Here is a 12,014-nt window from a genome sequence, read left to right as displayed (position 1 = left end):
AAGAAAACATCCCTCCGTTGAGACTCACTCAAAAATTTTTTTAGTATTAGGATCAGGTTACTCACTGGAAAGCAGCATGAAGTAGATGTAGTAAGAAAACCAGATTTATGGGGGTGGGGGAAGAAAAGAAAAAAAAAAAAGACCAAAACCATAACTTTTTTCTCTAGACTAGAAATAATGCAAAAATCTTTCCATAGCCCCCACAATAAGATTTGTTTGCCAATGGGATGAAGTCTTCAAGAAAGTAAAAAAAATCAAGAATTCAAGCATACCATCACTACTTGTGTGTGTATCAAAATGTTTTAAAAGAACTCAGAGCCTTTTCCTCACCATCTATAGAGGTGTACAGCAATTTTTCCAGCAAATGACAATCCAGTAATTGACAATTAAATTAAACTGACAATTAAATTAAAGGAACTGAAATTAAATTTTTTTTTTCTACTGACTGACTTACATTACAGCATTACAGTCATCACAGATGTTATTATAAAGTCTTATAACAAAAAGGAAAAAGAAAAAAGTCATTTTCTGTTTGACTGTGTCTCCAACAAAACTGATTATGTGCTATGTCATTGCTTTCATAGTATTTTAGCTTAAAAAAAGATTTCCATTTTTGGTCATTACAGCCAAAGAATACTGCTGATAAGTAAAATCGGTTTTGTTATCAACCAGACCAAGCTCATCTCCTTGCTGCTCTGGTCATTAATTTCTCATCATCTATTTCATGTGGCTGGAAGGGGTAGAAAGGTTTCTTCCTGGATTTTTTTCCATTTAGAGTCCTAAATCATTTTACAAGTTTCATCTATCAACCAAGTTGAACTTTGCTCTAACAGCAGCAGCAGAACCGGTATCCACACCAAGTGGCAAACCAGTTTATAAGTGTTCAGAATGACTGCGTTTGAATAAGCTTTTGTATTTAACTGCATCAACATAAGAACAGATTTAAAGTGGAACGCCACATATGCTTAGACAAGGCTTAGCTATGATAAGCTGACTCAATTTGGACACAGCAAAGCTGCTGAAATACATTTATAATAATGTTATCCAATTTAACAAAATATATTTTGCCCTAGCTACATTAAATACCTAAGACCTCATCTTCTTCAGAGAGAAGATGGGGATTAATTGGTGAGTTAGCTATAATCACATATTATAGAAGATGAACTGCTAGTTCATCCCTAGAAAAAGAAAAAATCATTAAAATAAAAGACTTCAGCTTTTTATGCAGCATTAAGTATTTACCCACAATGTAAAGCACTGGAAAGGGCTGGAAAAGCCCTATCATTGTTTTAACAGCTTGGAAAGAAAGGGGCGAAAAAAAAGTGAAATTTAGTTCTTCTTAAAGTACGTCGAATTGCACTCCATGATGCAAGAACAATTCTCAACTCAATTTCTGGTTTCAGCACTGATATACATACTTCTTACAATTTTAAAAAATAGATTTAACCTGATCTGTACTACATTTAGAAATGCAGTAATTTATACATTAAAAATATATTTGTATTCTCATAAATATATACTTCACTTATTTTTTACTTATATATTCACTAAATGCACTAATGTGTACTTTAGGCAAGCAGTAATTGGAATCCAGTATGATATTTTAATAATATATACTTGAAACTCAGCTGTGAATAAGACATACACTAACTCCACACAAGAAATGTGCATGAAAGTACTTTTCAGTCAAAATTTGGCCCTTCAAGGAAATAATGTTAGGGTTATAATATATATTAAATTTCTAAGAATCAGTATTGAAAACTTCTTGTCTAGATTTGCTTTTCAAAAGGAGAAAGGAATACTCCTACATGGTACATTGAAAATCAAAATACAGATCTGAAGCTGAACACATTGCTATAAATTAGCAGCTCCCTGCTTCAGAGTTTTGAAATTAGGCTTACACAATGCAAAGCTCTAGTGACGGAAAGATTGGGCTCACCATTATTAACTGGTAAGAGAATAAGGAAACAAGCAACAGAACAACACACAAAAAGTAGAGGAGATTGAAACTATAAGCGGATTTTTGGTCACAAGAGGTCCTTTGATTTGCCCTTTCTTCCAGCTAGGAGACGCAATAAAAAAAGAACAGAGCTCAACGTAAGGAGAGACAATAAAGATCTGGCCTATTGTGGCTTCTCTTCCCATTCCTTAAATACATATCTATATAAACTTCCAAGCAAGTAAACATTTATCTTTGCTTCAACTGCCACCCACTGGAAAAGGAAAGCAACATTAATTCCAAATTGCAATACCCTAAATAGGTCAGAAAACCAATCTGACAGATACTAGTACAGATTATATTAAAACTCTGGGATGGCCTTGAAAATCTTAGTGGCAGTGCTAGAAATAAGCAAGCTTGCAAATTAAATTGAAACAGAAAACAGAATTCAGCAACAAACCAGAGCTCCACTTCCTTTCCCTGGCCCAGCCCTGGCCAGTGGGCATTTGGATTGCATTGCAAAAGTTTTGGAGAGGAGCTGGAGTTTGTGGGGATGAAGTGAGAGTAACAGGGCTGGCAGCACCCCTCTGACAAACGTGGCACAAGGATGAGCAGCATTGCACAGCCTGACAGTTATTGCTCTGTGCCGTGCTGCTCCTGCTGCACTCCAGGTCTATCTCTATACTCATATTGCTGCTCCCTCTCCCACTTGCTCGTCTTACAATAGTAATCCATCAACTTCCGTGCCTAAATTGCAGCTTTGGCATTCCAGCTATCCCTCATTGGCAACCCCCGTATTCCCTTCAATGGACACACGGGTGCCTGTGGTGCAGATCCAGTAATTTAAGTAATAGAGCAACGTGGAAAGCCTTGTTGAAAAAACAGTATAGGCTGCAACAGAGCATTATCATCCACTTCAGATGAAACTTTTTCGAACTTTAGGTAAAATAGACATATACTTACACCAAAAGTGCTTACCTAGGATAGCAATACGAGGTATTTGCATGCAAAAGCATGCATGTTGGATGCAATGACAGCAGTACAACAGCCTGTTGCACAAATGAAACAAAACTCACCCTTAACTGGAACAGACTGTCTTGGAGACTTAACAGTTCTGGTGAACCTGCACTGAGGTTGTGATGGCTCAGCCAGGGAAGTCAGCAATCACAGCTGAGACCTTTGGGCAAGCAAACCTGAATGATACAGACATGCCCTCACTTCCTGGAGAAAAAAACCCCAACCTCTATAAAAATGAGACCAAATAAATGGGGTGAATTAGATTCCAGAGAACCTTCCATATTAAAGATATTCTCAAGTGTATATGCGATGAAGCAAGTTTTGCCAACAGAATAGCTACTCAGCAATTGTGGATGAGCGGAGAGGTATAAATTGATTGCAGATTCTCTCGCTGTAAGGGTCTAAGGAAACTGGAGGAAAGGAAAAAAAAAGCCTAAGAACCTAATACAAGCCTAATACAATAAGCTGGGGATTAACAGACAGCCCTATAAATCTTTTGGTCCAAATCACGTTTCTTCAAAAAGGCCTGTAGAAAAAAAATCTACCAGGAAAAAACATCTGGCAATATCCCCTCATGAAATTTCTCTTCTGCTGTTGTGAAGGTGAGGAATCCCTGTCCTGGTTCTGGCTAGGATAGAGTTAATTTTCACAAGGAGCCACGACAGGTGAGCCAGACTGGCCAGGGGGCTACTGCATATCATGCTCACCATAAAAGGGGGCTAGTCGGGCAGGGGTGGGTTCAGCGTGGCTCCTGGACAGGCTGTCATGGGATCAGTAAATTGCTTTCTGTTATCAGCCATTGTGAATATCTGTTATCAGTACTGTTGTAGATTGTTTCCCTCTCCCTTGCCATCACAGTAAACTGTCCTTACCCCAACAGACGAGGCTTTGCCTTTGTTTTTCCGTTCTCCTCCCAGTCCCGCCGTGGGAGGGGTGAGCGAGCGGCTGCGTGGTGCTCAGCTGCCGGCTGGGGCTAAACCACGTCAGTCCCACAGTAGAACAACTTCACTGGACTTGCACAATAAGAGATGCTTCTTTCACAGGGCAGAGTCAGGGCCAAGATACCTGCCAAAGTTGTAATACTGCTTCGAGCTGTATCTTCCTGCTCTCTAGTTCCCCGACAGGATTTTTTCTAGGCAGGACACAAGTGCTGTCTACTGACCCCTGGTTTTACCACTCCTTCTCTAACCCTTGCGCTAGGTTTGAAGGAACTAGGTAACTGGGGATGCTGGAGTCTCCTTTTTACCTGAGACAACAGGAGAAGACATGTTCAAGTGCAATGTCTCACTGCATTCAGGTCAAAGCAAAACTGGATGCATTTTAGCTCTTAAGTTACCTGGAAGAGTTTAGGTCCATATTAATAAACTCTTGCCCCTGGGATGCTGCTTCTTAGATGAACTTGTCAAACAGAAATCATGTCAGCTCCTGTCAGTTATCGAAGAACACAAGCAAATGTAATATGAGAGAGCTCACATGATTCCCTGACAGACAAATCTGCTCTGGATATTTGGTAATCGGCATCCCCAAGTCATTAGTAAGAATATTTGAGTTCAGTGAAGGCCATGGTCATTGGCCAACAAACACATAAGGAAGCAGCTAAACTCTTGTTGAGCAATTCACAGCTCAGCACAAATGCAGCATTAACAGACCAGCACACTGGACGTGAAGAAATGTAATCATCATCGCTCAGTGAGTGCAAGAACCAGGCTACTAAAAAAAATAAGTTTCTTTAAAAAACCCAGAAGCAGAGATCTATCAATACTGAAAGCATCTATAATCAAATCTACTCCTTCACATGCAGAGATACTTGTATGACTGAGGGTTTCAGATCCAGTTTTTTATTTAATCTATAAAAGGAACAGAGTTCGTTATCAAAATGAAAGATTCTGGCAGCACCTACTTGATGTAAGTCAGCCATCTGTGCTCTCTCTTACAGGAATATACATTAAATACATTTTTTAAAATAAGCAAGAATAAATCTTACTTTCACAAGAGTTTTCCAGTAAAATATTCTGACACACGATTGTATTCTTTAGCAAGTGAAGTATTTTGTCCAGTTCAACAGGCACTAACAAAATCAGTAAGGTACAAAATACTCATTTTGGTTACATAGTCATGCCAGCAAAATGCAGTCACCTGGAGGCACTACAAAATTTATCATAAAAATCTTGAGATAAAATGTACAGGCAGTCAGTGTCATATTTCAAACAAGACAGTCTTTCAAAGTTATTGCACTATGTCTATTCATCTTAATTTTCCTTGAAAATACAAGTTAAGAGCATATAATGGGCCCTACTTGCTACTGGCTGGACTGTATCTTCCTACCAAATTCTCATGCAGAGGGCTTTTCAAAAAGGAGGGACTGTTTCTTTTAAGAAATACGAGATTTCTCTTTTGTTCAAACAAGAATCAAATACATTCTCCTCCTAGAAAAGCATAGTTCAGCCATCGAACAATGTGTTAGCAATAGCTTAGCTACACTGCCTTTGTACTCACTGGGGAATTTCCCAGAAAAAGGCAGACTACAGAAGCCAAGCTTAACCTTGAGTTTGGCTGCTAGACATTTTTGATCATCTTTTCAAGTGTCTATCTACATGTTCATCTAAAAAAAAAAAAAGGGTATAAGTTTAAAAAAAAAAGTTTTACTATCAGAAAGACAAATCTGGTATTGCTACCAAAAATCCATGTTCCCTTTTACTGTTTGTCATATTGACTACTGATAGATTTGATGCACTTAAGTAAATTAGGTATCATTGGTATGATGAGGAACAAAGTAGTACTGACTAAACACTCAGATTTCATGAGTTCCTTAGGCAGAAAAACCATGGCAAAGCTTAAACTCAAGAAACAAGAGAATATGATAAAGAATCAAATATATAAACAAGGATTTTATGAGATTGCTAATAAATAGGCATTGATGGGGAAGAAAAAAATTTGAACACTCAAAAAGTAACTTGACACTTGAGTGCTAAAAAACCATGCAGTTTTCTCTCTTTGTCATCTCATCATCACAAATTTGTCCCACAACAAACAACTAGGCTAAACCAACACAGGTCTAGGCTTTCAGCTCCAAATCAGTAGCATGAATGACTTCATGGGATGGCGAACAAAGCTGGGACTCATGATTTACTGCATATGTTTCAAGATACGCTGTATTTATAGCAGGTAGCCAGGATTAAACTAAGTCTATACATACTTAAATAATTTATGAAACTGCAAAAGACTAAACATAATGCAAATCAAAACCACTTATGCACAGACATACATCCCATTTTAGAGGCTTTCAGCCATCCAGGAGACGAGAAACAGGATGCTAATTCAGACAACTCCTCTGAGCCCAGTGAGGTAGAAAGGACTTCAGCCCACATGCACCTCCTCAGAAAAGAGGGGCACCCTTACTAAGCTTGTTTTAGTAGGGTCTCTTTGCTACAGACACGTACAATGCCTAGCGCAATGATACCTTGACCTATTAACCAGTCTCCTAGGAGCTATCCCAACTCCACTTTCACTACGGATGGGTAAAAAGTGAAACCCTTTGGTTACACTTCAACCAAACAAGACCACAGTTTGCTCACAGTTCTAAGGAAAAGTATTGGGAATAGCAGGATATAAATATATGTTGCAGATGTGTTTTGTTCTCAAAAGCAGGTAGGACCTTGGAATTCCAAATACTCCTGTTACGGGGCATACAGAGAGGTGCTGCTTTTTATTTTTTTGATAAATTTGATGGTTGGCTGATCAAATGGGAGGAGATGGCAAGTACATACCCTCCTCCCTTAGCTGTCAAGCAAGTATCATACAAGGTTTAAAAGCTTAGTGTGCATCAGTTTCATGAAGCTATCTGAGATGTTCACTCCAAGACTTCATGAATCATGATTATTATCATATCAGTACCAACTATACTTAAGTATCCTTAAATAAACTTCCAGATAGAGCATTGTACTCAATGGCAAATAAATTATTAGGAAACACATAAATTTCAGTAAGAGGATACCATAAAAAGTATTCTGCAGTTTTATGAACTTTCTTAGCCTGAGAAATATTTTTAAAGAATTGATTTTATGGCCTCCCTCTTTGATCTGCAGCTATTGATATACATCTGTACCACATCACTTCCACATTTTAGTCAGAAACTGTCAAATCTATTGTCAATCAGAAAACAGCAACAGCTAATTTAATAGGTTCAAGACACAGCTTACTTCATGGATGTCAGGGCACCTTTCTGTCACTGAAAGGTAGACACAATGTTCCACTTGCATAAATTTTCATTAAAAAAAAAATAATCTGAAACACACAGATATACACATCAGATTTCCGTTCTCTGTATCAGTGTTACTTCTAGTAACAGAGTCTGGTCTAGGTCAGCCCAGAAATAAATCTCACACCACTCCTGCCAAGGACAGATTAGTGATGTTCCTGGTACTCCTGTGCCAGATCTCTTTCTCTACCTTTTCTGGTGTCTCTGGTAACAGGAGCAGCACACTGGTGCAGTTTACAGTCATAAAGGCAGTATGTATAATCTAGGTGGCCCTATAAAGCTAGAGGCAGCACGCCACTTCCTACAGAGCAGACCTTTGCAAAAATACTCAAATGTCATAAAAAGCTAACAGGGTAGCCTCTTTAAGAAAAAAATCTTACAGGTAGAAATAACTGCCTTTTAAATGAGAACATAACACAAGCCAGTTCAGTATTATTTTACCAAGGCTGTAAAGAGCTCTCCCAGGCTCATCTCTGTTAATTGCATCTTTGCAAAGCACAGTCAAGCAGATGTAGATTACTTTTAATATCCTACCCAAATAGCTCTGGAGACAGGTAATTTTCCCCCTTTCCCTATTCCTGCTCATTGTCCTTTGGCTCCACATAGAGCTCTACAGAACCAAATTCTACACTCAGATTATGCAGGTAAAGGAAGATTCAGACAAAGATGACAAGTTTTGTCACAGAGCAAGGAAAACAGTTAAAAATCCTACTAGAACGCAAACTGTTTTGGTGGTTTTTAGGCGACTTTTGGACAGAACCTGAAAACCAGGATGGAGAAGCTGCATTTCATGCAAGGATAATTCTAGAGTAAAAGAAATATAAATCACATTACCTTTCTCAGCAGTGGATGATTAACAGGATTTCGGTTCCTAATTAAGTCAGCCAGCCCCCAGACTCCACTGGTAAATCCCTCCTTGTCATCTTTCACATTCAGCTCTGACTCATCTGCAAGAAACATTTCAATCCCTAGCCCAATCCTTCCCCCCCCTCCCCCATTATTTTTACAGTAGGTTAAGTATATACTTCATAAATGTAATGAAAGGGATGGTGGACTACAGGCACATAACACATTTGGACCGCAGCATGAAGAGACACACCTGAGTTAGCTTAGAGAACCTAAATACCTGTGTCAATGAACCCAATGCAGGCACACACCTCAGTGCTGGCCAACACCTGTAAAGTATTTACACCGTACAGTCCACACTGGAGCTTGTGCCACTGCAGCTTCACTGTAATTACTTTGACTGAAGTGAACTTTGATACATCCACACACGCTACAGTCCCAGCTGCAGCGCAGCTGCAGAGCAAGAGGTAGTGAAGGGGCTCCTCTTTTTGGGAGCAGCAGCCAGAGCTGAGCTCCAGCTACAGATGGGCAACACATCCACAGGGCAGAGGATTTGCTCCTCTGCACAGAGGCAGGGTGACAGCAAAGTCCTTCAAACGGAAACAAGGATGGATGGCTAATTTAAACTATTAGGCCCTGAAGTACTCAATTTGACATGAACTTTAATTGTAATGACTGTGGCTTTTAGACCACATCAAAATAGACTCAGAGGCCTGAACGCTTCTATGCTTTTCCCAGGAAATCACTTATTTTAATAAAAGATGTCCTCTTTCCAGGCTTTATTGTTATTTCCTTGATCTATATAGCATCAAATAGCCGAGTTTTCTTTGAAAGATTCTTCTAAAGATTTCTCTTTAACAGAAGTACCTGTTAGAAGAATATTTCAGGAGTTCTCTAGTTTAGAAATAGTTTCTAGTTTAAAAATAATTCCTTCTTTACAGAGTACCTTTTCAACTATGCTGTGCAGTCAGAAAGCCAAATTTATTATATAACACTACTTCACTATTCCATTCAATAGGAAAATTATGACCCTACAGTATAATTACACCTAATGAAAGGATGGGTTATAATTAATGAAATACAAAATGGAAAAAAGTTTGAGAATGAGCTCTTCTCTGGTCAGAACAATATGAGTATCTTCCTGATCAATGATCTCACACACATTCACCAAACAAATTACCTTACATACTCATTAACCACACATACATCATGGCTGCGTAACAGAGCATAGTTACCTATACTTTGGTATCAGCCACTGAGTGGCAGCAATTCCTTCATATCTAAATCTGAATTATGAGATGTAGGATGAAAATTTCAAAGTATTGCTAACTCTTAATTCTTTCATGCTACCTCTATTTTTTATGTTTAGCGTTACATACATAAAATAATGCCTAGTGAAATACCTTGTTATGTGTTTCAATTTTTAAACTGTCAAACCTTCAAAAGTTATGTACTTTATTCCGATAATCGTACTTAGAAGTTTGCTATATTCAATTTTACAAAGAGATAACTTCGAATAAAACTATGTGGATCAAGGAAATTGGAAATGCCAGCATTTAATAATTTCTTTAACTAAAGGACAGACCTGCATTTTATTGTGAAACTCAAGGTGAGGGAGAGAAGTTTTGAAAAAAGAAAACCAAAAAATAAAACCAAAACCCACTCAAATCTGTTTTGCAGCCTGAGGTTTGCTTTTTCCTCAGTATTTGCAAGTTCCCATAGTAGTATCTTGGGGCGACCTAAATCTATCAGTCCAAAGACAAATATCTAATTTTTAATACAGCCATTTTCAAAAACTAAAATAAACATGAAATGCTGCATAGATGCTTTTTTTAAAAAGATGTTTATGAATTATTGCTTAACCACTTAAGAAGCACTTCATAGTCTCTTGTTCAGAACACTATATTGCTTATATTTGTTTATAGCTGTCTATTTGAGCAGTACAATGCTGCATGGCATTATTTGATAGATGGAAAGCTGAAGAAGTTATTTGCTGGCTTATTAGATTGTTAATGGACTAATGACTGTAAGAGGCCAAGGCCCAAATAAGGTTTAAAAGAAACTAAACACACAAGTGCATCCCGGATTTTGACAGAGACTATTTGTAGAGAAGTTAAATGTTGTAGTTTGGGCTTTAAACGAGTATCTAAAACTAGAAAGAAATCTAGCATGAGAACCGATTATCCCACGCCTATCTTCTCTGCAGATTCAGTTCTGTCCTTGGAATCATCCAACTGTCAAGAGACGGGATGCACAGCAATATCATCCTTGCACATAAATGTCCTGCAAGAGCTCCTAGATCCAGATTAACGCTCTGCTCCGCGCTACTTGAATAGTCTAGAAGTGAAGTGGTGCAATAGTCAGAGCCCACAAGTAAACAGATGTCAGATGTAACCACGGAATGCCATAATTCAATTATTTTAATATTTCATACCCTAATGCAAACAGGGAATTCTCTAGTGATGAACTGAAAATTGTTTTTCAAGAGATGCACGCCTGGCATGTACACAAAAGCAACAGGCATTCCTGCTCCTTCATTTCTCATTGTCTGTCGCCATTCAGCTGGAAACCTGACCATTTAAAAGACCATGCATTTTATCTGCTTCAAACTCGCTGTCATACGGGAAAGAGAAAGAGTATCAATGCGGCCGGGTGGGGAAAAAAAAAAGTTGGTATTATCAAACTTGGCATTTCTGCTATGAGGAAACTCCATGTTTCTGTCAAGGACCGGAGGGATCCCGTTCCTCCTCACACGGGGCACAAACCTCTCCCTCCCGCCAACGCTGCCCGTCCCTCCGGCCAGAGGCTGACAGACTTTCCCCACTCAAGGTCGCGCTTCCCCGCGGACCGAACGGGCCGGCCCCATCCCGAGCATCACCGAGCTCGGCGACGGGGAGGCTTCTGTGGAGAAAGTCCGCGGCGGGGCCGGCCCCAGGGCTCAGCCGGCCCCCGGGGCTCCCGCCGCAGCCCCTCGCCCCGGGGCGCGGAGCCCAACATGGAGGCGCGCCTGAGGAGGAAGCCCCGCAGCAGCCGGTGCCGGAGGCAGCCCCGCCGACTCTCGCCCCGCAGCCCCGCCGAGAGGCGCTGCCCGGCTCGCCCGCCCCTCACGCCCGACCCGCCGGGACACACGCCGGAGCAGCGGGCTGAGCCCGGCGGCGGCCGAAGCCGAGCGCCCCTCTCCCCGTCGGGAGCCCCACGGAAGCCGGCCGAGCCAGAGGGAGCCGGAGCCCGTGTCGCTTCCTCATTCACCCCACGCCAGGCGGGGCAGGAACTGCCGGGCGGAGGGAGCCCCCGCGCCGGGGGCAGGTACCGGCACTCACCCACTTCCAGGGAACCCTCGGGAGCCACGGCCGCTGCCGAGTTTCGGTCGCCGTCCCAAGAGAGAGCGAGCGAGTGACTGAGAGAGCGAGTGGGACCCCGCCACGGCCCGGCCCAGCCCAGCCCAGCCCGGCACTCCCCGCCCCACGCTCCGCCCACAGGGTGCAGCTGCGGGCCGCGCGCTCACCTGCAGCCTCCGCTGCAGCTGCCCCTGCGCGGGCCTCGCCCCGGAGGTGCTGAGGGAGGTTGGCAGCGCCGCCCCGCTCGCCTTGAGGAGAGGTGGTGGTTGCGGCGCCCTGTCCCGCAGCTCCCCGGCGCGGCCCCTTCCCTTTCCCCTTCCCCCCCCTTCTCTTCGCCCCCCTCTCCCGTCAGCGGCTGCTGCGTGTGGAAACGCCTCAGCCTTCGCCTCCGCGGCAGCCTCGGGAGCCCTGGGGTGGCCGGGCGCCAGCGCCGAGGTGGGAAGGCTGTGGCCGGGGCAGTGTTGGTCCTGCGGGCGCTGGGCCGCGTTTCAGATGAGGAAATTATTTTTTAGGGTTTGGGGGTTTTTTTGGTTGGGGTTTTTTTTTTGGTCCAGTGGTCGCTGAGACCGAAGAGCATCTGGGTTTGAGGAGCTGGAGCTCAGCTGGTGAGCGCTCA

The 12,014-nt window shown here is 41.9% G+C and overlaps 1 protein-coding gene across 4 annotated transcripts in view; it reads right to left on the bottom strand.

The window, feature by feature from the left end:
• Nucleotides 1-11,690, bottom strand: part of PRKCD (protein kinase C delta) — a 64,952-nt gene extending 53,262 nt beyond the window's left edge. For 2 of the 4 annotated variants that reach the window (XM_054838867.1, XM_054838871.1), the window contains exon 1: nt 11,381-11,503. The gene's annotated coding sequence lies outside the window, so the exon portion shown is untranslated. Of the gene's footprint in view, nt 1-8,048; nt 8,166-11,380; nt 11,504-11,565 lie in introns of those variants that run through there. The other 2 variants (XM_054838869.1, XM_054838868.1) reach the window with 2 other exon arrangements.
• Nucleotides 11,691-12,014: the final 324 nt, after the last annotated feature.

The sequence above is a fragment of the Grus americana genome, chromosome 11 (assembly GCF_028858705.1).
Source record: "Grus americana isolate bGruAme1 chromosome 11, bGruAme1.mat, whole genome shotgun sequence".
Classification (NCBI taxonomy): Eukaryota; Metazoa; Chordata; class Aves; order Gruiformes; family Gruidae; genus Grus; species Grus americana.
Note: the sequence above shows the minus strand (reverse complement) of the source record. Positions and strands in the feature narration are given on the sequence as shown.